The sequence below is a fragment of the Lissotriton vulgaris genome, chromosome 1_1 (assembly GCF_964263255.1).
Source record: "Lissotriton vulgaris chromosome 1_1, aLisVul1.2, whole genome shotgun sequence".
Classification (NCBI taxonomy): domain Eukaryota; kingdom Metazoa; phylum Chordata; class Amphibia; order Caudata; family Salamandridae; genus Lissotriton; species Lissotriton vulgaris.
Genome location: NC_141685.1, coordinates 120131971 through 120159705, shown reverse-complemented (window position 1 = coordinate 120159705; position 27735 = coordinate 120131971). Strand labels below are relative to the sequence as shown.

Here is a 27735-nt window from a genome sequence, read left to right as displayed (position 1 = left end):
ACACCATACCTCGGGAATAGAATGATGGAGGTCTGGTATATCCTTCAGGGGGTCGATATCCCAGTCACCCGCAAGGGTAGACTAGAAACGCCGGAGCTGGATTTCTCTACAGGAGAAAGACAGCGTCTCTTCTCAGCGCGTCGAGGAGGAGGAGGAGGGGCAGCGTCCGCGGGCAGCTTGCATCTGCTGGGCTCTTTGCAGGGGATGGCTGTTCAGCTCCTAAGTTCACCACACCATTGTTCGCTAGTTAGCAGCGATAGCAGTAGCGATAGCAGCTATGGTATCATCAGCATGACAGCTTCTTCAGCGATGGCATTGATAGCTTCAGCAAAAAACACAGTTGATGGACAGAATGTAGAACAATGTCATACATTCACCTCAGTACAAGGATCTGGGCCTAAATCCATCGTTTTTTTGCACTCCACACCACCCTGGGTTAGACACTGGCTATATGCAAATCAGCTCTGACCCTGTGCCTCATGGGAACAGTCCAGTCCGAACTACCAAGCCATGTCTTTCCCAGACCGGAATCAAGCATCCAAGGACCGGTTTCTGGCTATCAGCCTTCATCAGCCTGGATAGCTTGACTCCAGTGGTGTGGAGAGCCTGGGACTCACGTCTGAGTATACCCAGCACACTCGGGTGAAAATTGCAAAAAACACAGTTGATGGACAGAATGTAGAACAATGTCTTACATTCACCCCAGTACAAGGATCTGGGCCTAAATCCATCGTTTTTTTGCACTCCACACCACCCTGGGTTAGACACTGGCTATATGCAAATCAGCTCTGACCCTGTGCCTCATGGGAACAGTCCAGTCCGAACTACCAAGCCATGTCTTTCCCAGACCGGAATCAAGCATCCAAGGACCGGTTTCTGGCTATCAGCCTTCATCAGCCTGGATAGCTTGACTCCAGTGGTGTGGAGAGCCTGGGACTCACGTCTGAGTATACCCAGCACACTCGGGTGAAAATTGCAAAAAACACAGTCAAGCTAGCCGGGCTGATGAGAGGTGTTACCTCGAAACCGGTCCGGTCCTCGGATGCTTGATTCCGTTCTGGGAAGGACATGGCTTTTGTAGTTCAGACTGGACTGTTCCCATGGGGCAACAGGGTCAGAGCTGATTTGCATATCGCCATTGTCTAACCCAGGGTGGTGTGGAGTGCAAAAAAACGATGGATTTGGGCCCAGATCTTTTGACTGGGGGAATGTGTGACATTGATCCACATTCGGTCCATCACTTGTTGTTTTTGCAATTGATAGCTTCAGCAACACAACAGCGATTGCTTAAGGCAACGTTGGTAATATTTATACCTGAAAGGTGCCTGGTTTGACGTAAGTTTTTGGACATAAGACGTCAATAAAGATGTCACTAGGAAGTGATCGTCTATCAGTGCTCATTAGAGTTCTATTACTAATCAAAACACAGCAAGCGGGGATTTCCAGGTTGCTGAGTTTTTATCTTGTTGAAGAACTCGGAGTGTTAATCTAGGAATCTCAGATAGTAACTTCTGCTATGTCATTGCACTAATTGGTTGCAAAGGAAGTGGCAGAGAAAGCTATTCTGAAATGTGGCTCTGTTCGTGTGAGGCCAGAGACGAGTTTCTGAATATTGCACTTGAACGGTTATGCCAATATAGGGAATAAATGGGTTTATAGCCGAATAGGGGCATAAGGTCACAGTATCGATCAGGGTCCTAGATTAGAACGCAACACCCACTCCACGAATTAATGTCCATCAAATTACTAAAACTAGAGCAATAAGATGCATGTGTAACATTGCCCACCCCAAAATACATATATGCATTTGAAATAGGCGTATTTGTAATACGTGAAAATTTAGGTACTGTACGTTTTGAAGCATAGAAATCATTCAAAAATTATAGCATATGAAATCAATGAACGATTATGCAAAACATAATTACACATGAAATATCTCTGAAACAGAAGAAGGGCGGGATAATTTCATCACATATAAATGCATTGCAGTAAAATGTGCTAGAGGCTGGTGTAAAGTTAATATGTCTCTAGATGTATTTAGAAATAGAAGTTGAAGCTTCTGTTCTCTATGAATAGGTTTACTTTAAGCAAAGAATTTTTCGTGCCAAAAAGAAGGTGAATATTAAAAAGTGTTCAATTCAAAAGAATTAATGCTTGAACGGGAAAAATAGAGTTCCAACGTTTTTAGCAGTTTTTGTTGTTCAAAACTGAAGGCCGAATTCAGAGTTCATGGGAACGCTGTGTGTCGGAATGCTTCTCTAAAGTTATTGTTTCTGTTCGGGTGAGAACATCATATCAGACAGGCTCTCAAAGAATTGGTCTACAAAATCAGGTGACAGTTCGACCAAATTCGATAGTGCTGTAACTTGGCAGGTGTGAGAATGATTGCTATCATCAAAGTCGGGATCAGCAATGCTCACAGAAGGTCGTACCTGGGTGATGTTGCTTTTGTCACTCGCTCCACTGTTACCACCTAGTCGTAGCACAGGAGTCTCAACGAATGCCGTCATCAGGATTGGTAGCCGCTGGGGACAACACAATGTGTGAGCCGTTATCGGACTGAGCAAAGTATCGATATCCAATGGTACTGCTGATGGAAGTGAAAGACAGATGTCCAACATGCACTCATCTCCGCATAGCATACATCGTAGTACAGGTAAGATGCAATTTTGCCATATCGTTCTGAATGAAAGGAACCAGGTCATGTTTAGATCTCTCAGCCTGGCCAATCCAAGGACTCTAGTTATTCTGTCCCGGTAGCGAACTGCTAGGATTGTTTCTTCCATTCCCATAGGAGTCATGTCTGAGCTGTGGCTTGCCATAACGAAGCAGGAGGGTCAAAAATAAAATCCCTGCTACAAGTCCCAAAAATAGGGGTATGCCGCCAAAAACAGAGTGGACAAAATTTGGAACAATTCCCAGAATTGCTTGAAATGGTGTAAGCAGTCCCGTAAAAATCGTCTTAAATATGCCTGGGATGCCTGTGGCACTAGACATGTTAAGGAGTTGGCTCAACATTTCTACGAAATGCACGGGGCAATTTGTTGATAAAAGGTCATGAACCTCCGTAGCTGTCCTTGCAACTAGGAGATCATACGTCTCTTTTGATGACGTTATGGGCACTGTTGTCTGTAAAAGCACAGACTTCATTTTGCTTAAAGTATCAATTCGTATAGAAGAGAAATGCAGACGAGGCCAGATGGGAGTCTCTATGTTTCCAGGCCCGCTCGGGAACAATGCTTGCATACAGCATTTGACCATGGAAGTTACGCTTACGAGATAACTTTTCCCCGGCACAAGGCCACAACATCTGTGATCCGTTCTTAGAATGTAACTCCCATTCGCGAGTTGCATGAAGAAGGGCTCTATCTGCGTTGCAGGTGTGACAAGCTGGTGGCATGAAAGGTTATTAGAATTACCTTCACAGGCGCCGTGTAAATTAATACCCTGACACAAAAGTATACCGCTTAGTGAATGTTTACTGTTTTCACCACTAAGAAATACATTTTTGTCGCTGTCACAACAGCATGAATGTGTGTATGGTAATTTCCATGCTGACTTAACATATCCTTTACCCAATCGTTCATACTGGCCAGTAGGTATGTATTCAAGGCACTTTTTAAATCGGAAAGTTGTTATCGGAATAGTGATAATTCCGTGTATTATCCATTCAATGACAGGACTTTCTGACATTGTCAATGGTAATCTCTCAAGTTTTTCGATGCTCAGGATTGTATAGTCTGCTCCTTTCTGTGCCAAGCCGATTTGTTTATCAGTAAGGTTAAAAATGGAAACAATGACGTTGTGTTGATTAAACGCCAAGGCACATAGCCTGAACGAAGATTTTGCAGCGTCCAGCCTAATTGTACAATAGAACGTAATTGTGACTGGCCATGCTGTAACATTAGCAAGTCCCTGTCTATTATGTCAAAGGCAGAGGATACAATATTGTCCAACGAATATATTCTGGAGGACAGAGTCATTAACCCATTGTCCACTACAGAAAGTGATTTTTCCAAATTAATACGATCAATTTCTCGTATTTTTTCTGCTGTTTCCATTTGTGTGACTTTCCAAGCCTCGTTATACGCAGCATAGATACTGGTCGCTATGAAACGCTTTTGACGCTGTTTGCGTGGTCCAAAAATGAAATCGCGCAAATCAGCACCATCTTTAAGTAAAGATAAGTGTTGCTTAATTTCAGCCAGTGTGGATGATCCTAGCCATTCGAGGCAGAGTTTCCCTACACTGTATGTTGTTACTATTCCTGGATGTTGTCTCTGGGAGTATCTAGGGTCTTGTCTGGTCATTTTTAACCCCTGTGTTTTGTTCAGGAATCTATCTTGACAGTTGTTTGTGTCAGTAGGCCAGATTAACCACTTTTTCCAATCAGGATGTGTTCTGTTAAAATGTAAAATTTTAGTTACGTCTATCTCAATATCTGTTGTTGCATTTTCAGGTATTGGCTTCGGAATAGACGGTTTGTTTAGGTCTTTGATCTTAGCTAGGCCAAGACAGGATGTTTGGTGAATTGTGTAAATTAAAAACATCATTTGTTCTGGTATCATGCAGGTTCTGAATAGTGCTTCTAGACCTTGTACCTGCCAATCTTTTGTACCCCAAATGGTTTTTGTTTCAATGTTATTTTTCCAATAATCAAAACCAAATGTCATCATTTTGTCATAAAATGCTTCTGAATATATTAATTTAGTGTTTGTCAGCATTGTTTTCAATCCTGTTTTATCTAACAGTTTGTAATAAAACGTTTCTGTATCACTGGTGTTGAACCCTGAGAAGTACTTGAATTTCTGAAAGAATGTTTTAGAACTGCTTTTAGTTGGTGTAGCACAATGTTCCCATTGATTATACTTAAAAACATTTCTAGGCTGTGCAGATTTATGCAAATAATGATCGCCATAATGTGTGTAACACAACAACTGTTCATAACTAGACAAACCTTATAAATAATCATGTTCTGTAAATCTAGCTGACATTACTAAATCAGACATCATGTCATTAATACTGTTAAAGTCCCAATCATCAGAGAATGTACTAGGTTTTACAAAGTCACTTAAGGAAACCTTCAGTTGATGAGGATACTTCAGGATCTCGACCGGACCATAGATCTCATAGTCAGTTTTCTCCCATACTACCCCACCAGGTATTGGAATGGCTGTGACATTTACTGTTGACAGTTCTCTTTTCTTCACGTGGGATGATTTGTGTGGTTTGAGGACTAAGTTGATGTTCTGACTTGCTGTGTCCATTCAATTGTAATAAACTTTCCTAAAATTAAAACTAAAATTAGGCATAGTAGGAGTATGAATACCCCTGAAATAATCCAATGCTCAATCAACGGTGAATCCAGATATAATTCTTTGATTTGTTGAAAGAGTTCCGTTGTATTTTCTTTTGAAGTCTTTTTAGTTTCTGGCATCAATTCGGGGTTACTTTGATCCTCGGAAAAGTTGTCGAAGTCGATGAAATAACCAGAGGCAGTTCTGTCAATTGTTGGGATCGTTCTTTCAATCTGTCTTTCGGTAGCACTTTCTGATTCCACATTATTGTAGACAGGTGTTTCTTGACGAACTGTTTCAATCTGTGTCTCAAGAGGCACGAGTTCCATGGCATTATTGCATAGTCCTTCTCTGTGCACTGCAGGCTGATCGAATGTGATTAGTCTTTCAGTTTGAACCTCTTGGATTGTTGCAAGTTTGGGTATTCTGTTGTTTCTTGGGAGTCCACGGGGCCTACTGTTGATTATAGGCCACATGCTTGTGGTTTTACCAGGTCGATTGATACAACTCTGTTCTCCTTTTTACCAGCAAGGGGCGGTAGTACAACTGATCTTGTTCCGGTGACTGCCAAGACAGGTTCTGTTTTTCTGTAAGAAGGCCCAAATTCCTTCTTCACCGCTATTTTTTCTCTGACTAGATCCCCAATCTTTGGAATCCAGACAGGCCTTGCTGGGGCTGTTGCTTGTGGTGCCTCGTCAGTGGTATCTGGCTGTTGCTTTAACTTTATGTTGCTTAAGGATTTTCTTGTTTCATTCAGTTCCTGTAAAACAGCCAAACGATCTTTGATGTCAAAGTCTGTTTTATTATCTTGTACCACTGATACCTGACTATCTAAGTCCTGAATTCTCATTCTAATTCCGAACAATAGTTCGTATGGGCTGAAACCTTTTAGAGAATTTCTTGGCAAATTGTTAAGACTGGTTTGGACACTTATTAAATGTTTGACCCACCCAGCGCCTGAACCTAATACCTTCGCTGTTATAGATCGCTTTATGTCTCGGTTTTTTCTTTCTACCACACTATTCCCTTCGGGGTGCGACGGACAAGAATACCGCAACCCAATTCCCATGCTGGCCATGGCCTCTTTATAAGCTCGAGAGCTAAAAGCAGGACCCTGGTCAGAATGGAACGTTGTAATTGCGTATGTGCCGATAAAGACTCGCAGATCTTTTATAACCGTTCTAGCGTCAGCCGAGCGCTGGAGGCCACATTTTTTAAGTGTGTTTAGCCTTAATGATGTACAATGGGACGCGTTTGTCTTTTTTGATAGCGCGGATAGATTGCCTGATGCTTTCTATTAGGGCTTCTGACACTACACTGGCCGGTTCTCCACTGCAATCTCTATTGCAGTATTCACAGTTTTTTGCAAACTCATGAATACCTTCACTCATTTCCGGCCACCAGTACTCTGATTCTAATTCTCTCAGAGAGTCCCTGATTGTTTGGTGTCTCAGACCCAACCCCATATGTGCTTCCTGTAATAGGAAGCCCCTCCGGTCCCTGTTTGGAATTACCCTATCCCCCACTCCAGGGATTCGAGCAAAAGGAACAGAGTTTGCATCGATTACGTATGCATAATTGAGTGGATAGTTCACGGGTAGTGCTGCACAGTCGCCTTTTACGGTCGTTTTTACTGCCAGCATGGTTTCCCCGTCTATGTATTTTTCTGCACGCTTTTTTGTGGCTACGGAAGCCGGTTTAGTTGCTTCCGCTGTGGCTGTATTAGCCAATGAATTCCCTGCAACGTGAACGCCATCACGTTGAAGACTCTGTGCGTGTATCACGTGAGTTTTTTGTAGTTCTTTCTGAAAAAGAGCTACCTGTTTCCAGAGCAATTTATGCTTTATTGTGGCAGCTGTGTCATCTTTGTAATCGTTTTCAATCCAGCTCTGCAGTTTATTATTGTAAGAGTTGACGCAAAAATGAGAATCGCACACGATAAGTGTGGGGAATTCACGTTCTGCATTTTCAAGCGCCATCTTTAAACATCTGATTTCAGCTCTCTGAGCCGAACAGTTTCTTACTGATTCAGTTTTTGTTACTTTCGGTCTGAATTTACCGTACAGCCAACGACCTTTAACAATCGCACAGGCTGCATCATAGGATTTGCTCTCTACATTGAAATGCTGTACAAATCTATCTGTACAGATTATACAGGCGTACTGTGGGAGAGGCAGAAGTTCGATTGGCAGAGGATATTCTTCTTCATATTCTAAATCATTCAGTTCTTCGAATTGCGGGGCAAAATAGTATTTCACATCTTCCGCTCCTAGAGAATCTACACACTGTATCCATTTTGGATCCAGTGACACTGTAGGCAGGTTTACTGGGCTGAATAGCGCCTCGAAGGCGGATTCCGCTATGAGGATATTAATCCTTTTACCATGTGCTAGTTCTCGTTCATTTGCTAATGCAATTTGCACTGCCTTCACAGTATTTTCTGTGTGACTGAATGTTTTTTCTGCTTGTGTGTACAAGTGAGATTTAATTGAAATTGGTACCTTTTCTCCCTCATTAGAGGTCAGGTACGTGAATCTGCATCTTCCTGGGATGACTCGGATTACAAGATCGCGTGTGTTGTCACGTGTGTCTAATTTTGTTTTAGCTAACATGTCTGTTTGCAGTGATCTCAAAATTTCTGTGTGTTTTTGAGTCCAATTGATTTGTTTAAAATCAGGTTTTATTAGTTCGTAGAGAGGTTTAACCCTCTCTGCGTAATTTAGAATGTAAGTTCTTCCGAAATTCAGAAAACCTAGTATGGATTGTAAATTCTTCAGCGTTTTTGGAGCTTGGAGTACAGCGCACTTCTCTAAGAAGTTGTCCGCTAGGCTTTTTCCTTCACTTGATAATTCGTATCCTAAGAATAGTACTGTCAGATGGGCAATTCGAGACTTTTTAAAGTTGAATTTGTAACCCTCTGCTGCGAACCCAAGTATAATGGTGTTCACTCTTTTCAAGTGAGTATCCAAGTCGTCATCTGTGAGATAGATATCATCTACGTAGGATAATGCCTCATCATCATATATTTGTAGTAACTCTGTTACCCTAGCTGAGAATAGTCCTGGGCTGTTCTTGAACCCCTGTGGGAGTCGACAGAAATTTTCTGAGACCCCATTACGGAGAAAGCGGTCAAATACCTGCTTTCTGGTGCAATGCTTTGACAAAAGAAACCATTAGATATGTCTAATGTCGTTTTATATTTTTTCCTAACTATGTTATTCATTAGTGCAGCACTATGCGAATTTTGTACTGCAAATGTTTTGCAACATGCATTACGGTGTCTGTAGTCCAAAACTAGACAATATGAATTGGCTGGCTTGGAGACAGGAAACAAGGGATTGTTCATTTGAGAGGTGCATGTTTTAATCACACCCTGGTACTCAAGTTGATCTAAGATCTCCCTGACTTGTTTTTTAGCTTCTTGCTTAATGGGATACTGCCGTTGGGCAGTTGGTTCACTTTTTAACTGGATTTTGTGAGGAGGTGAGTCCTCATCCCATCCTACATGATTTTTATATAATGCCGGTGCCTGGGCTACTGCCCATTTCCTTGCATAAGTATATTTTTTGTGAATGGAATGTGATTCGAGAAGGCAGGCATAATCATTTCTTCGCCATGAGGGCACTCCCTGACAAACTCTGGGGGCCAACCCTTTTCAGCTAACAGAATATCATAGCCTTTTGAGAGTTTATCCCAAAATAGACCCTTTATTTTCCTAGTCTTATCACCCTCTATACGCAATGTTATTTCGTATATTTTATGGGGCTCGCTAAGTCTGGTGTCGGCAGTTTCAACCTGAATGAATTCATTCGTGTCCACTGTCTCCAGATGACTCATCAAGATCTTGCGGGCTATACTGATTTCTGCTGCACTGTCTCACATTGTCTGTGCCCACTCCCCGTTTTTCAACTGTGTCCTCAGTATTCTCGGCATGGTTGATTACTCTAATACTGGCTACCTTCTTTTTTGGAAATTGAGATTTTTTACTCTGAGCAGGTTCCTTGTCTTTGTACTTGATGTGCTCTCCTGGGTCTGACCGTCCTCTTCTTTCCAATTTCTGCGAAAAAGATCGTGAGGGACGTGTATCAATACTTTGATATCTATCAGGTTTTTTCAAATTATCCCTATTTCTAAGGTTGTATCTTTTCTCAGAGGGCTCCCTCTGGGGAGACTGGTGTTCTCGAGTCGGAGTTCTTTCCCTCCGTCGAGGAGACCTTCCTCTGGACTGGAAAACGTTTTCCTTGGGAGTGAATTGTTTATTTCCATCCCAGCTCTTTTTAGGAGTGTTTGAATTATTTTTAATAAATACGTTTTCAGGATTTTCGAGCAGTTGGGGCTTTACTGGTTTTCCACCCAAGCTGTCTCCACCTAATTCTTCATAGCATTTCTCTATGATTTTGGCAAGCTCAATTGGCTGATCTGTTATATCTGTTTCCTTCAACTTCTGGCAGATCGCCACAGATGCTGCTTCTCCCTTTATGTTGGCTAATAATATAGCCGAGACCTGCTTAAAGTCTTTCAGTAATTTCATACCAAGAGTTAAAGCAGGTTCTGGACCGTATTTATTTTGAATCTGTCTTAGTACATCCGGTATTACCGCCATAGACGGAACACCATCTGTTTTTGTGTAAATGGAAGCAAAGACTGTACCCCAAGTGTCACAGTCCTCCACGTGTGGTGCGATTCCCATAGGAAGGTAGATTGTCAAGATTCTGTGTTTCTCGATAGGGGTAGTATCCGGAAATACTGCCTCTATTTGAGTGATTTTCTGCGCTAACCAGAAAGGAATTTGTTCCCGTTTTACGGGTGTTTTACCAAGACATGACTGTATGTTCTGTGGTGTAATTTTATTTGTGTTCCCCTGATGAGGGGTCAGCTGTGGTACATTAACAGCTGGTTGGACTGTTGCAGTCCGCATTACATATTGGACTAATTGCCTATGTATTTTTATTAATGTTTTTAGCTGTACTAACAGCTCTTCTTTTGACATTTTTGCAATGTCCGGATGTGGTGTGTAGCTGGCTAGAACCGGCCACGTTGCTCCTGGTCTACCTAGTGGACCGAGCCTGGTAATATGATCATTATGTTTTAGGGCGCCATTAAACCAGAGCAGGTGCTCTTGGAATTTTAGTGGGATTTCAGTCTCCTCGAAAGGAGCGTACTCATTTATTTATTTATTTATTTATTATGCAACTTATAACGCGCAGACTAAACCCGAAGGTATCAAGGCGCCTATCAAAATCAATAAACAGAATATACAGAGCACCACTACGGGTATGCACGTGTAAAGAGGTGAGTCTTTAGCGCGGATCTAAAAGTTTGCAGAGAGGGACTGGATCTTACTTCCAAAGGGAGGGCATTCCACAATTTAGGTGCCAGAAAGGAAAAGGCCTTACCTCCCCATCTTGCTTTTCTGACACGGGGTACAGAAAGGAGAAGTTTGTGACTGGAGCGAAGACTCCTACTGGGGTTATGCCGAGAAAGAATGGATCCCATGCTTGTAGGGCTGGGTTTAGCTAAGGCTTTATACACCAGGCACATGGATTTGAAAAGGATCCGGTACTCAACGGGGAGCCAGTGAAGTTGTTTTCGGGCTTCGGTGGCAGAGGCACGTTTCGGTAGGTCAAGAGCAAATCTCGCTGCCGCGTTCTGGACCACCTGCAAGCGCTGAGATGACTCTTGTTCAGTCCTGCATACAGCGCGTTGCAGTAATCCAGTCGCGAACCCAAGAGAGCGACAGCAAGTTGCTTTCTTGCCTGGGGTGACAAAAAGTGCCTGATTTTCCTCAGAATGTGGGTAATCCCCCAGCAGGTCGAAACAGTCCTGTTGACCTGATGGCACATACTAAGGTTAGGGTCGATCATAACTCCCAGGTTTTTTGCTGACGAGGTGGGCTCGGGACATACGCCCAGCGAGTTCGGCCACCACTCTGCCGACCAGATCGTTTCCTTTCCTCCAAAGACCATCACCTCCGTCTTCTCCCCATTCAGTTTTAGTGAATTGTGGATCATCCACTGGCCAACTGCCTCCATGCAAGATCTAAAATTGGCGGCAGTTGACGTAGCTGGCTGGGAGAGAGAGACTAGGATCTGAGTGTCGTCCGCGTAGGAAACTACCTCCATCCCAAAAGATCTAATGAGTCTGGCAAGGGGGGTCACATAGATATTAAAAAGGGTAGGACTGAGCGCTGACCCTTGAGGGACCCCACATTGCACAGACAGGGTTGGAGATAGAAACGATCCCAGCATTATCCTTTGTTCTCTATGGTCGAGAAAAGAGGAAAGGAGTCCCAGAGCAGGCCCGCGGACCCCAATCTCCCTCAGGCGAGATGTTAACACCACAGGGGACAGGGTATCGAAGGCCGCTGTGAGGTCTAGAAGGATCAGGAGGGAGGTCTGACCCTCATCAACTCTAGTGCGGATGGTATCCAGCACTATGGTGAGGGCAGACTCGGTGCTATGTTCCCTCCTGAAACCGTGCTGGGAGAGATCCAAACAACCCGAGCTCTCCACAAATGCAGCCAGATGTTTATTCAGATGGGCTTCGAGCATCTTTGCGGGAGCCGGGAGCAGTGAGATGGGGCGAAAGTTCTTTAACACCCCGGGGTCCAGAGAAGGCTTTTTAAGCAAAGGTTTTACTACAGCATTCTTCCACTGCTGGGGAAAAATGCCTTCCTTCATCGCTCTGTTCATGATGTCAACCAGAGGAGGAAGGAGAGATTCTCTGCACTGCTTGAGGATCTTTAGCGGGCAGACATCCAACGGAGAGCCAGATTTGGTTTTATCAAGCAGGATTTCAAGATCCTGACAAGAAAGGGGAGGAAAGGAAATCAAATCCTGATGTTGAGAGGATTCAATAACACCGGGCTCAGGGAGAGCAGGCAGCAGAGGAACGGCGGTCAAGGATTTTTGGACCTCCAGAGCAGCATAGATGTCGGCGATCTTTGACTGAAAGAAGGCAGCTATCTTGTTGCACAGGTCCTGAGAGGCAACCACAGGATCCGGTGTCTGAAGGGTCGTAAGGGAATCACCAATCCTAAAGAGTTCTCTAGGAGATGACAATGAGGAGGTGAGTGCCGTGAAGTATTCCTGCTTGGTCTTAATAACTTCCAGTTTGTAATTTTTGAGCAGGACCCTATGGGCTTCTCTATCCTTAGGGGCCCAGCTAGAGTGCCATAAGCGTTCCTGCCTTCTTACTTCCTGTCTCCGAAGCCGGAGCTGTTCGGAGAACCAGGGAGCTGAGGGTCTTTTCCTAGCAGAATAGCAAGACCTTGCAGGAGCGAGCTCCTCTAAGGCCTCAGCAATGGTATTTTCAAATATAGAGACCGCAGTGGAGGTATCTGCCTCCCGAGGAATGGACAGACTGGTTGTCCATGGATGGAAGGAATCTTCCCTGATCTTTTTGAGGTTCCTTCGCACTTCCATGGTGCTCGAGGCCCTTCTAATATAGCCCCGTGAGGGATACATCATATTGAAGGGAACGGCCAGATGGTCCGACCAGGAGAGATGGAAGGGGCTGGCAACTGTCAGCCTAGGGTCGTTAGAGAAGATGCCATCGAGCGTGTGCCCCGCTCGGTGGGTGGGACCGTTCACCAGTTGGGTGAGTCCGCAGGCTGACATTATTTCTACCAGGGAAATAGTGTTGTGAGCCTCCAATAGCTCAAGGTGGAAATTGAAATCACCTAGAATGGTCAGATTTTGTCGGCCAAAATAGGGTTCCAGAACCTGTATCAATTTCAGCCCAAATCCTGCTCTTGGGCCAGGGGGGCGATAAACCAAGATTCCATTAAATGCTAGATTAGCAGAATCAGAGAGGGAAAAATATAGGACCTGGGATGTGTCCTTGGGGTCAGAAAGGGGTATAGTGTGGCAGTGAAATTTGTCCTGATACAAAATAGCCAGACCACCGCCAACACGGCCTAATCTGTCATATCGAGTTAGGCAGTAACCCTCAGGGACCGCTTCAACCAGATCAGGACCAGAAGAGTCTTTGGCCCAGGTCTCCGTAATAAAAACCCAAGAAGGTGTTTTATCCAAGACCAGTTCCTTGAATACAATATTATTTTTAATGAGCGAGCGAGCATTGAGAAGAAGACAGGACTCGCTGGGGTTTTTAGGTGTTGATAAAGAGCGGGGCTCCGGAGGAGCAGAGGAAAGAGCGAGCTGAGGCTCATCCACATCACTCAGAAAGCACGCACAGCCAGGGCGTGTCTGAAAATCCTCAGGTCTGTAGCTATGTGAGCATGGGGCAGGAGCGGGCTTAAGCCGCAGCACCTCCCTCAAAGAGTATTTCAGGACAGGGGCGCCTGCCTTGTATTGGCCAGTGGTCCAGCCGTCCAGCCCGTCCTCAGCGCGGACGGGCGCAGACAGGCTGGACTCTGGCGTGACTCCGGCGGGCATCCGGCGCATCCGCTGCCGCGTCCGCTGCGCGGAGCCGCTGGGCACTCTTTTATAGAAACTAGAGCGCGAGGTCGCGCCTACCCTCAAGATGGCCGCCAAACAGCCCTCGCCTCCCCGGGACCAGCTCTCAGCGTCAACACTCAGCTGAGAGCGGCCCAGGAGGTAGAGGAGGTATGGAACAAAGGTGCAGATAAAATCCGCTTTTAAAAAAGCAGGAGCGAGTAAAATACACGCGTCACTCAGGACGCGATAAAAATGCACGTGACCCTTTAGAAATGTGTCTGAAGTCAATTAGAACAAAGAATAGGAGAGAGGAACCTCCGGCTTCCGCCTCAGAGGGTGAAAAGCAATTGTTTGATGATCCCTGTCCAAGCCCCCTTTATAGAAACTAGAGCGTGAGGTCGCGCCTACCCTCAAGATGGCCGCCAAACAGCCCTCGCCTCCCCGGGACCAGCTCTCAGCGTCAACACTCAGCTGAGAGCGGCCCAGGAGGTAGAGGAGGTATGGAACAAAGGTGCAGATAAAATCCGCTTTTAAAAAAGCAGGAGCGAGTAAAATACACGCGTCACTCAGGACGCGATAAAAATGCACGTGACCCTTTAGAAATGTGTCTGAAGTCAATTAGAACAAAGAATAGGAGAGAGGAACCTCCGGTTTCCGCCTCAGAGGGTGAAAAGCAATCGTTTGATGATCCCTGTCTAAGCCCCCTTTATAGAAACTAGAGCGCGAGGTCGCGCCTACCCTCAAGATGGCCGCCAAACAGCCCTCGCCTCCCCGGGACCAGCTCTCAGCGTCAACACTCAGCTGAGAGCGGCCCAGGAGGTAGAGGAGGTATGGAACAAAGGTGCAGATAAAATCCGCTTTTAAAAAAGCAGGAGCGAGTAAAATACACGCGTCACTCAGGACGCGATAAAAATGCACGTGACCCTTTAGAAATGTGTCTGAAGTCAATTAGAACAAAGAATAGGAGAGAGGAACCTCCGGCTTCCGCCTCAGAGGGTGAAAAGCAATCGTTTGATGATCCCTGTCTAAGCCCCCTTTATAGAAACTAGAGCGCGAGGTCGCGCCTACCCTCAAGATGGCCGCCAAACAGCCCTCGCCTCCCCGGGACCAGCTCTCAGCGTCAACACTCAGCTGAGAGCGGCCCAGGAGGTAGAGAAGGTATGGAACAAAGGTGCAGATAAAATCCGCTTTTAAAAAAGCAGGAGCGAGTAAAATACACGCGTCACTCAGGACGCGATAAAAATGCACCTGACCCTTTAGAAATGTGTCTGAAGTCAATTAGAACAAAGAATAGGAGAGAGGAACCTCCGGCTTCCGCCTCAGAGGGTGAAAAGCAATCGGTGGTTTCTCTATTTTGTAACAGTGAAACTCTTTTGTTCTAGTGTTTGCCGCTGGAAAGTTTATCCATGAATAGAATACCTCTGTCTGCCGATATTCGTGTGCCTCTATCACGAAAATTACTGTACCACCTTGTGGTGTCAGTCCGTTTTCTATAAGTTTTAAAGTTATAGATTTTCTTAAATGTACTGGGATGATAATTGCATCTGGGTCAGTAGTAGTGTCGGGACCCTGCTGAGTCGCATTTACTGCACCCCCAATGGTTCCGTTTTCTAAGTCTGATATTTTATTGTCAGAAAAGTTTTTGCAGAGCAGGTCTCCAAGGAGACAAAGATTAGGTGCACAATATTATGGAACACTGTATCCTTCAACGTTGAATAACCAGAGCTTTACATATGAATCTCTTCCTACTGAGTTCGGGCGGATTTTAACCTTTCACCCACTCCAGACGTCTATTGGAGTATTTACGGGAGAAAAGGGGTCTGTGTGAAAAATGCACGACTGAGTTACTCTAACGTCTTGCGTTAGTTTATCGCCTTACCAAATGTTTGGGCGCCATGTAGTGTAGTTCCTATTTTCCCAATAGGCCCTGCGCATTGGAATAACATAAACAGTAGTATCGACGTAGAAGTGCGGATCTTCCAGGCCTCCACTGACTATGCTAAACTTAATTGGGGTTGTTACCAACTAGCTCAGAGGTCACTGGAAACTTTCTTGACTGAAATAGGAAGTGATCAGCTTCCATGCACAGCCAAGAAGGGATTCAGTTTTCCAACAACTGTGCAACATGACAACTTTGCTCCTCAGATCAAGAGTCAATCTCTAGGGTCGTGTGAAACAATAGACAGTTATTTTACTCAGTCAGTGGTTGTGCAGTTTACTTTCACAATATGTAGAGAATAGAGAGACGGGCGTTGTCAATAAAGGGTAACATTTATTGAACAGTCTTTCTTCTCGTACAAGAGAAATGAATTGCCATAATTGCAAGACTTGTTATTATAAAAAGTACGTACAGTAAGATAAGTATTGCGAAATAATACTGTAAAAGCATTGATATGGTTTCTTAGCCATACAATGGTTTAAAAGGAATAAAACATATATACATTCATATATACATTAGGCTAAAATACCCAACTGGTGCTTCTAACTACGCCTACCCCAGTGTACCTGACCTAAGCCTAATACTTGGGAGGGGAGTAAGTAAGTAGCTTTAAGTTAAGTTGGTTTTGCCAAGGTTTGCTTCAAGAATTCTCTCTAAGGGTTTAGTCAACACCATACCTCTGGAATAGAATGATGGAGGTCTGGTATCTCCTTCAGGGGGTCGATATCCCAGTCACCCGCAAGGGTAGACTAGAAACGCCGTAGCTGGATTTCTCTGCAGGAGAAAGACAGCGTCTCTTCTCAGCGCGTCGAGGAGGAGGAGGAGGGGCAGCGTCCGCGGGCAGCTTGCATCTGCTGGGCTCTTTGCAGGGGACGGCTGTTCAGCTCCTAAGTTTACCACACCATCGTTCGCTAGTTAGCAGCGATAGCAGTAGCGATAGCAGCTATGGAATCATCAGCATGACAGCTTCTTCAGCGATGGCATTGATAGCTTCAGCAACACAACAGCGATTGCTTAAGGCAACGTTGGTAATATTTATACCTGAAAGGTGCCTTGTTTGACGTAAGTTTTTGGACATAAGACGTCAATAAAGATGTCACTAGGAAGTGATCGTCTATCAGTGCTCATTAGAGCTCTATTACTAATCAAAACACAGCAAGCGGGGATTTCCAGGTTGCTGAGTTTTTATCTTGTTGAAGAACTCGGAGTGTTAATCTAGGAATCTCAGATAGTAACTTCTGCTTTGTCATTGCACTAATTGGTTGCAAAGGAAGTGGCAGAGAAAGCTATTCTGAAATGTGGCGCTGTTCGTGTGAGGCCAGAGACGAGTTTCTGAATATTGCACTTGAACGGTTATGCCAATATAGGGAATAAATGGATTTATAGCCGAATAGGGGCATAAGGTCACAGTATCGATCAGGATCCTAGATTAGAACGCAACAAACCATTCAAGTGCACTGAATGTGCAAAGTGCTTTAGTCAGTTATCACACCTTCAAAGTCATCAGCGAACACACACGGGGAAAAACAATTGAAATGCAATGAATGTGGGAAGAGCTTTAGTCTGTTATCACACCTTGAAAGACACCAGCGAAGACACACAGGGGAAAAGCCATTTAAGTTGAGTGAATGTGTGAAGAGCTTTAGTTTGTCTTCATATCTCCTAAGACATCAGCGACTACACATAAGGGAAAAACCATACCAGTGCAAAGAAAGTGCAAAGTGCTTTAGTTGGTTATCACAGTTACAAAGACATCAGCAAACACATAGTGGGGACTAACCATACAATTGCAGTAAATGTGGCAGTGATTTTAGTGACTCTTCAGCATTAAGGATTCATCAGTAAACGCACACTGTAGAAAAGCCATTTAGTTGCAGTGAATGTGTGAAGAACTTTAGTCAAAAAGTATAGTTACAAAGTTATCAGCGAACACAGACAGGGTAAAAAAAAACATATCATTGCAGTGAATGTGGCAATAGTTTTAAACAATCTTCAGCATTAAGGAATCATCAGTGAACACACACTGGGTTAAAAACATTCAAGGGCACTGAATGTGTGAAGAGCTTAGTTCGGTTATCGAACCTCCAAACACATCTGTGAACACACATTAGGGAAAAAATATACAATTGTTGTGAATGCGTGAAGAGCTGTAGTTAATTATCAGAATTACAAAAACACTAAGAATGAGCGGATTTTGCGGATTCGCAATCTGCGGATTAGCGAATTCGCGGATTGCGAATCCGTAAAAATCCGTGGATTTGCGGATCCGCGGATTTGCAGATTTTGTGGTGGGGGGGGTCTTCTGTGCGAGTTCACGTGCCTCTTATGTGTATAATTGGTCAGAGACCGATCAGAGGAGCAGATTAGGAGAAAGAAGCTCCTGCTCATAGCAACTGCATGGGGATTGCGCTCGTGAAAGTCAAGGATGCAAGTGACTCTGTGCAGCATCACAGCTGATTTTCGAAGGTAGATGTGGGGAGAAAGCAGACCTGTGCCCAGCCTCGACAAAGCTCACTATTGTTTGTGGGCAGATAAATGCGTTACTGAATTTGATGCTCAACTCGAGTACCTGCTTTGTCCCCTGTGGTAGGGGGGGGGGTCTTCTGTGCAAGTTCACGTGCCTCTTATGTGTGTAATTGGTCAGAGACCAATCAGAGGAGCAGATTAGGAGAAAGAAGTTCCTGGTCATAGGTGCTGCATGGGGATTGCGCTCGTGAATGTCAAGGATGCAAGTGCCTCTGCCAGCATCACAGGGGGGGGGGCTCCTGTGCACTCCCCTGACCCCCCTGAGCCTTATTTTAGCATGGTGCCGGCAAGCTGCCAGCGCCATGCTAAAATACAGTTACTAATAGATAAAATAAATCAGGTGCTCGAGCACCTGCTTCATTTTATCTATTAGTGCTTCCTGTTCAAGCTTGAAGCTTGTAACTATCTCAGGATGGCCTGGCAGCTTGCTGGCGCCATCCTGGGACAGTTACAAGCTTCAAGCTTGAACTTTTGCCCCCAATCCGTTCCGTTCGCGGATTTTGCGAGAAAATCCACAAATTCTCGGATTGCGGATTCACCAAAAATCCGCAAAATCCGCAAACGGAACGGATTTTGCGCTCATGCTTAAAAAACACCAACAAACACACACTGGGGCCGGGGCATTGCAATGAATATGGAAGGAGTTTAGAGATTCCTCAAAGCTCAGGATTCATCAGCAAAGACACACAGGCGAACAACCATATCATTGCACTGGATATTACAGTAGTTTAACTGACTCTTGTGCATTAAGGATTCACTAGCAAACTCACACAGGATTCCGTTGCAGAGAATGCTTAAAGAGCTTAAGGCAAATATCAGACCTACAAAGACAACAACAAACACACACAGGGGGAAAAACCATTCAAGTGCAATGAATGTGTAAAGAGCTTTTGTCACTTATCAAACCTCCAAACACATCAGAGAATATACACTGACACCGTTGCGATGAATGTAGAAGTCGTTTTAGTGAATCTTCAGAAGCTTGGGGAGGGGGTACACAACCCCCCTCCCTAATAAAAAACTGCCTGGCATTGGGGCCCTGCAGACGTGTGTTGCCCCTTCTCTAAAAAATGAGTGTGGCCCTGGGTATGGTGTCCCTGTGGACTGTATAGGCTTGGAGAGTGGAGCTGCACAGAACACCCTAAATAAAAAGAACACCAAAAAAGAATAAATGAGAGGCAGGAGCCACACATTTATTATTTACTGCTCCTTGAAAGAGTGCCCCATAATGCCCTGCAAGGGACTTTTAAGCATATTTTTACAACTTGGTGGTTCACCTAGAAAGCAGGGGGGACCAACACACATTTTAGTAATGTTGTGGGGAAGCAGCAGCAGCCTTCATAAAACATTTTTTTAAAACAGTTAAAAGTCCCCGGGGTCATTGAATCCATGACCCCAGGAGAATTAACCACATTTTTCAAAAACACTCCTGTTTGGAGCTCCATGGTCTTCAGCTGAAGTCCAAGGCTCTCTTGTGTTTTTTTCTTATTCCCTTTTGTGAGCTGAAAAAATGTTAAGACTTCGAGACATGTTTGTGTTATTAAAAAAATTATGTATTTGAGTGTATCTTGTAACATTTTACAGACCACAAACTGCTTTGATAATAAATATTACGTTAAACAAAAGACTAGCAAACATGATTTTTTCATATTAAAACTTTATTAAACATTTTTATAATGGTCACTATTATTAAACATTGCAGTGTGTGAATTACTGAAATACATTTCACAAAAGCGCTGGTGATTTTTATAGACATGATATACATATATATATATTCTTTCTGTATAATGATATGTTCACCCCTTGATGAAGCCAATAGTTATTGTTATATTTGGTGTTGAGACTCGTTAACAAAATCATTAGTTTGGAGGCAGGGACTGGCAGCAGGCGAGTCCCTGCGGCTGACCTCATGCTGCACACAGTCAAAGGACATGTGTGGCGGGGTTGGCTTTACGTATGGCAATAAAATATAGGTCTTTATTTTAAAAAAAGCCTATAAATTCTCTGGAAAAAGTAAGGGATAAAGTGGTGTTATAGTTATGAGTTGTAATTATGTCTTGCATTACATTAAAAAACAACCTTAGAATTTAACAGAAAAAAACTAAGGTTAAAGTGTTGTTATAGTTAGGTGAAAAGTTATGTGTCAATGCACTGTTTTAAACTGAAAAACCACTGGAATTCCACAGTTATTGTTATCTCTAATAACAATAACTCATTCCCTAAAGTAACTATAAGTCGTACCCTCCCCATGCACAGCTAATTATCCCACATATTACATCGCTCGTGACATATTCTGTAACATCATTATTATCATGACTGCAGCATTTCAAACGACATCATTTATAACAGAACTGTGCATGGCAGGCGTGAGTCGTTGTATAATAATAATAAAGCATCATACAGTAACGCGCGTCATTTACAGGCAGCACATTTTCTGACCACTAGATTTGCAGACAGCTTTAATGATAAATGTGTCTGGCACACACATGATAATGTATGGAAGTCGGGTTTCAGTAAAAACTGTCTTGATTTGTTTTGATTTTTTTAAAATCTTTGTTCCCATTACACTTCAGAATTGTAAAATAATGGATTTCATTTTGCTTTCCAAACTTACAAAGGTGAAGGTAGTCATATGTTGTTGTGTGTTACAAAACATGACACCCTACAGCCTTTCCTTTCACACGGCATGTACACCAGTGTGATTGTCGCATAGTTCGCCTTAAAAACTCCTCTCGCTTTGGAGTCAGAGCAAGACAAGTAAACAGAAATCCCCATGTTAAAAGAATGAGCAGGATTTGTCAGAAGACGTATCCTAAAATTTGACATCTGCTTTTTAAGCACAGCAAATCTGACAAGATTATTACAAAATGTAAAGGCACCGTTATTTATTACTCTTTTCCAACCCACCATAAATTGGCTGACGGCCCACCATTGGGTTGTGACTCAGTTTGGGAAACGCTGTTCTATGATATTGATGGATTGAGTTAATGGAATATGCATTAATTCTAAAATAAATGTTGATTGAATCATTCACACACATTCTGTAAACTCCAGTTCTTATGTATGGACAGAGGGGGCTTGAAATGTATGTCTAGGGCCTTCTTCATCAGGGAGGTGTGAGGGGCCCGACGTAAACCTGTTGGTTGGTCAAAGCTTAACGTGGACAGCACAGAGACTTACAGCAGGAGGGGTTCAGTCCCAAAACTGTTTTTCAATAATTACTCGTCCTCAGTGATCAAGGTAAGTGACTGGATCTGGTCGCCTCCTCCCTTATCCATATTGACCACTATCTGGGTGAGTTCAGCATACATTGAAAAATCAAAATGTAATGATGTGAAGAATAAAGGCAGGAGAATCACGTAAGCATTGGAAAGGAGAGGAAGCGATGCCAAGCTCTGCGTGGCTCCCCATAATCAAAAACTGCAAACCACACTGCAAACATGTATATGCTAACGGTGCCCTTTTATGAAAGAGGTGAGCTGCGCCTTGAATCGCTGCATTTCTCTCTGTCAAACCCACCCTAATCAATGCCCTTTCCAGCAGCACCTGGAGGTGAACACTAGACTCTCTCTCAGTCAAGCACAACCTCTTTTACAACCCCCAGCAGTCCCTGTGGGAGACTGCCGGGCAAAGGTGAGGCGCTCTCTTATAAACGCAACCCTTTTTCCACTCTCCCCAGCAGCAACTGTAGGAGACTGCTGGATGAGCGTGAGGCGCTCTTTAATGAACCCAACCTCTTACACGCTCCTCTACTGCACATGTGAGAGACTGCTGGGTGTGAATGAGGCACTCTAATAAACCCAACCTCTTTTACACGCACCCCGGCAGCACCTGCAGGAGGCTGCTGGGCGAACGTGAGGCCCTCTCTAATAAACCCAACCTCTTTTACACGCACCCCGGCAGCACCTGCAGGAGGCTGCTGGGCGAGCTTGAGGCCCTCTCTAATAAACCCAACCTCTTTTACACGCACCCCGGCAGCACCTGCAGGAGGCTGCTGGGCGAGCGTGAGGCCCTCTCTAATAAACCCAACCTCTTTCACATGCACCCCCGCAGCACCTGCAGGAGGCTGCTGGGCGAGCGTGAGGCCCTCTCTAATAAACCCAACCTCTTTTACATGCACCCCGGCAGCACCTGCAGGAAGCTGCTGGGCGAGCGTGAGGCCCTCTCTAATAAACCCAACCTCTTTTACATGCACCCCCGAAGCACCTGCAGGAGGCTGCTGGGCGAGCGTGAGGCCCTCTCTAATAAACCCAACCTCTTTTACACGCACCCCCTCAGCACCTGCAGGAGGCTGCTGGGCGAGCGTGAGGCCCTCTCTAATAAACCCAACCTCTTTTACACGCACCCCGGCAGCACCTGCAGGAGGCTGCTGGGCGAGCGTGAGGCCCTCTCTAATAAACCCAACCTCTTTTACACGCACCCCGGCAGCACCTGCAGGAGGCTGCTGGGCGAGCGTGAGGCCCTCTCTAATAAACCCAACCTCTTTTACACGCACCCCCGCAGCACCTGCAGGAGGCTGCTGGGCGAGCATGAGGCCCTCTCTAATAAACCCAACCTCTTTTACATGCACGCCGGCAGCACCTGCAGGAGGCTGCTGGGCAAGCGTGAGGCCCTCTCTAATACACCCAACCTCTTTTACATGCACCCCCGAAGCACCTGCAGGAGGCTGCTGGGCGAGCGTGAGGCCCTCTCTAATAAACCCAACCTCTTTTACATGCACCCCGGCAGCACCTGCAGGAGGCTGCTGGGCGAGCGTGAGGCCCTCTCTAATAAACCCAACCTCTTTTACACGCACCCCGGCAGCACCTGCAGGAGGATGCTGGGCGAGCGTGAGGCCCTCTCTAATAAACCCAACCTCTTTTACACGCACCCCTGCAGCACCTGCAGGAGGCTGCTGGGCGAGCGTGAGGCCCTCTCTAATAAACCCAACCTCTTTACATGCACCCCGGCAGCACCTGCAGCAGGCTGCTGGGCGAGCGTGAGGCCCTTTCTAATAAACCCAACCTCTTTTACACGCACCCCGGCAGCTCCTGTTGGAGACAGCTGGGCGAGCGTGAGTGTGGGACTTTGATTCCGGACCCCTCATAAACTTCATCGTATCAGAACGATTTTGGTATCAGCAGACCGAGAATGACGAGTATACTATGCACAAGCATTTTCGGCACGATCGAGTGACGAAATCACCCTGAACCCAGCATTTCCGTTCCGAACCTCCGGGTTCCATGTTGTGCATGGCATCCATTTTGTGATCGCCCTCACATAGCCAAAGTTACTAAAAGCCAAGTCATTGTCCAAAGGACAGGTACACCTTAGCTGACTCCTCTGTGACCTGGGCAAGCTGACTCCACTGCCCAAAGCCAAGCCGGTTCGGCCAGGCCTTTCTCCCAGTGGCCGAGCTAGATTCCTATCAAGGTGCAGCATGTCATAAACCTCTCATCGCACACAAAACACATCTAATCTTACATACACCTGTCCCCGTTCTTTGTTTTATGACTAACTTTACGAGGAGGAGGTTCCCTGTTTTATTGGGGGTCCGACGATATCTGATGGAAATACTGGACTTCGCTGGGTAATCCATCATGGACTGGAATTATTAGAATTTGGGCTTGTCATCATGATGCTGTTCTCTGTTTGTGGTAAAATATGTGAACGACCGATTGTAAAATAAGGAATTTGTGCCTAAAGCATAATATTTCGTATAAATAAGAAGGCTGGCTTTGTATCTTTGAGCAGTCTCCTAAGAACCTAAATGCTGTTGTACTTCTAGGATACCTGTTACTGGTTGCAGCCAATAAATACAATCGTCTGACTTCACCTAGAAGACTCGTGTTTCTGTGGTCCAAGACAGGAAGAGCTCAGGAGTTTTCAGGTGTGTTCCCTGGCACCACCGGGTCCATAAAAACCCGGTACTCCAATTGGCGCCCAACGTGGGGCGGTATCAGCGGTACCGGTCCAAGCCAGAGGACCGTGAGAATCTTTGTGTGAAAATTCCGGAGGATGGCCAGCCACTCTAGCGATTCCTGCATGTCGACGTGGCCCGAAGGTCTTTGCTGCGAGGTTCCCCGCGTCCCGACGGCTACGAAGGACTGCTGCCCTGACTATCGCCCTGTGTTGGACCCTTGATGACTGGTAGAGCGAAACGATAGACGAGTCTTCTGGTGACGTCATCGATACCTCAGTTAAGTATAAGTGGAGCGTCTCCCAATCTTTAGTTCGATTCTTGGTTTTTGGTATCCTTCGGGATTATTTGGTATTGGAACTTGCAAGTGCCAAAACCGAGGGATTTGTGTTTTCACGAGACTATCGTATTCGATAATCCTTCGAAGTTTGAAGCTAGACTAGAGAGCGAAGATGCCTGGTTTTAGCAGACTTGGGAATTGGTTTTGTCTTGGTTATAATAGGGATTCCCGATTGGAGGACTCATGCCCGGTTCCTCCGATTGGAACTCCAACATATGAACTCTATATAAAACATGGCGTAGGTCCTATCGCATATAATGAAGTATGGACTAGATATACCAGAAAAGATGGTGTTCTGAAATGGCCTCAATATGGTAGCTTTGACACAGAAATTCTAGATAATTTAGAGGTTAGACTCTTCAAGAAGAAAGCCCGGCTGGCAATGTTTGACTCTTTTCGCATATGGTGCAAGGAGGCCAAACAGAAAGAAATAAAATTAGCAAACAGAAATAAACGAGGTATGTCAATGGTACAAGCTGCCGTTGCGTTTAGGGATAATGAGGAAAAACAGGAGAGCGAACAAATGCTCAGAGTAAAGAAGTTAGCGGTAGATAAGTGCTACCCAGTTTTGCCGCATACGGAACAGGAAGCAAGTAGAGATCCTGAAAGTGACCCTTTAATGTCCCACTTATTAAGTTCACCACCCCCTATGCACAAAATGCTACTGCAACCCCGCAACGCTTTGTCATACCACGCCCCGCTGCGCAAGCCACAGCTCCCCCACAACCCCCAACCCTTTCTCCACTAGTTTCTACTCCTCTGGCGGAGCCTCCTCAAGGCCCGCCAATTTCCACAACTTTGCCTAATGCCCCGACTGTTTCCTCTAACACTTCCTCCGCTTTTTCCTCTGCTCCGACCTTTTCTCAACCTAGTTCTTCTACAGTTCTCCCGTTAGCTTCTCCGTCCGTTCGACAGAGAATGGCTGACACTGTCACTAACATTCTTTCACCTTTCTTCGGGTCATCTAATACGACCCCTGAATATGAAACAGAGACAGTTGCGAAGTCAACTGCCCGACCGTCGAGAGAGGGAATTACTGGATCGATTAGCACGTAACTGGGTTCTCGACACTGTGAAGTATGATGTACAGTCTGTCGTAGAAGTCTTCCGTCAGTGGGAAGCACCGAAGCAGAGACATGTGTTTGAGCAAATGTGTATTTATCTCTGGGACGATTTGGAGGGAAATGATCTGGAATGCAGACTACCTGAGTTGTGTCGTGTACGGTTTGATTTTGCAGAAGGCATGATCGTGGGTCCCGATGTAGAAAGGGCGATTGAGATATTGTTGTCACATCGGAGTAAAGGGACCACCTCTCGATCACTATCACCTGGTAGGAAGAAGGTGCGACAGTGTCCCCATGAGGGAAGTTCCACCGGTCTGGAGGGAAGGTGACGCAAATGCCAACCCAGCCATACCACTACATTTTCAGCACTTATGGGTACACGTTCCGTGGAAGAGATCTGAAGTTTTAGCCCTGAAGCAGACATTGCCTGATCCCCGTAAAAATCCTGCAAGTTATTATAAGTAAGCATGGGCGGAAAATCCGTTCCGCTCGCGAATTTTGCGGATTTTCGGTAAATTCGCAATCCGCGAACGCTCGCGAATTTACCGAAAATCCGCAAATTCGCACGCAGCGGATATTTTTTTCTTGGTGATACAATTTTGCGGCGTGCGGTGTAAGTTCGCAATTGCGAACATGTAGACAGCAACAATCTCGCACTCGCGAAATTACAAAAATTGCAATTCTGCACAAGAAATCCACTAGCAAGCAGCATAGACCTTCTGAAAATGATGATTTTTATCAGAATAACTCCTCAGGTTGACATTTACCTGCACTTTTTGGGATTTGAGGCCTTTTGACTTTCTTTGGATCACTTTTGGATTAGAAATCAACTTTCACAAGTAAGCTTGTTTGGGGCATTACAGTTGCTGTAATGCTGTTCTGCAGAAAAACGAGTTTTGCAAAAGTGAAAGCATTCAGCAGGTTCAAAAGTTCAAACTCATCATTAGTAACCATTCCCTGTCCTGCTTCGTGACTGGGGCCCCTCCAGAGTTCAGTTGCTAGTTGCAACAATTGTATGGCCCTGCTCTGACCCTCACAGCAGGCTCATAGAATAGCTACAAGTAGGCCTTAAAAGGTCCTGGAAAAAAAATTGCACTGCAACAGAAAGCAAATTACAGATAAGGAAGCAGGTGCCAGACTGGAATTTTAAAACAGTGACACATTAATAAATCAACCCCAAATTAATTCATGTCAGTTGAAGCAGGGCTGGTGTGCTTGCTTTTCCCCCCCATAATCTACAGTGATGATGAACCAGAGGGTGGCATTGATGTACCAGAGGGTGGCATGGGTGAAACAGAGGGTGGCAGGGGTGAAACAGAGGGTGTTGGGAACCTGTGATGATGAACCAGACGTAGAAACAACATAATCGCAACCGTTGCGAGCCGACATGTAAGTTCGCAATTGCGAACTGGTACAAAACCCTCGCGAATTGGTAGAAATCCTTGCGAACACAAAACAAAAAATCCGCAAATTCGTGAGAATTCGTGGATTTTGCGGATTTTGCGGATTGCGAGTTCGCAAATTCGCAAAATTTGCGAACGCCAGATTCGCAAAATTCGCTCATGCTTAATTATAAGGAACTGTCGCAGACAGCAAGTTCGTGCATTATGAATTTGGCTGATATAGACATGTTGTTTGGGAACGTGGTTCCACAGCCTTTATGGGGAAAGATTCGCCACAGCGATCACGATCAGGAGTTAGGTGACACTTGGGCTAATATTGCCGCCGTGGATAACAGACAAATTGGTGGCGCTAAACCTGAGCCTTTAATAGCAGAACTGCCTGGTAGAATAATTTCTTACATGAAGTGCGCGTGAATTGGGACAAGTTGTCCACGTGTAAGCAGAAGAAGGACGAAATGGTGTCCGATTTCTTCACACGATTTGAGGAAACGTTTGTAGATCACAGTGGTCAGGACATGGCTACTGAAGGTGGCCAGAGATTGTTCGTCGACAAATTCGTGCATAATTTGCTTCCAGAGTTGTGCGCTGAGTTGAAGGATTCCGAAAGTGCTTGGGCTGTCTCAACGTCAGCACAGTACTACAAAAATAGGTGCAAAGATGAGTTAGAGAGGGCAGACAAAAAGACTAAAGTTCTGTTGCAGCAAGCCTATCCACCCCGCACTAATAGTCAGCGCAATTATCAGCAGCCTCAGCAATATTCGAGGAACTCGCAGAGAGACGATTTTCCTCAACGACGTGAACCATATTGTTCTAATCAGTGTGCATACTGTAAAGAGGTAAGTCATTTCAAGAATAGTTGCCCGGT

The 27735-nt window shown here is 45.0% G+C and overlaps 1 protein-coding gene and 1 pseudogene across 2 annotated transcripts in view; one reads left to right on the top strand and one right to left on the bottom strand.

The window, feature by feature from the left end:
* The window catches only part of LOC147737711 (uncharacterized), a 29096-nt pseudogene extending 11863 nt beyond the window's left edge, over positions 1 to 17233 (top strand). Inside the window, exon 5 of the transcript XR_015300741.1 lies at positions 17067 to 17233. The product of XR_015300741.1 is annotated as an uncharacterized LOC147737711 (transcript). The remainder of the gene's footprint in view (positions 1 to 17066) is intronic.
* LOC147737710 (uncharacterized) overlaps positions 1 to 27735 on the bottom strand; it is a gene marked incomplete at its 5' end in the record, with an annotated part of 334361 nt that overhangs the window by 204537 nt on the left and 102089 nt on the right.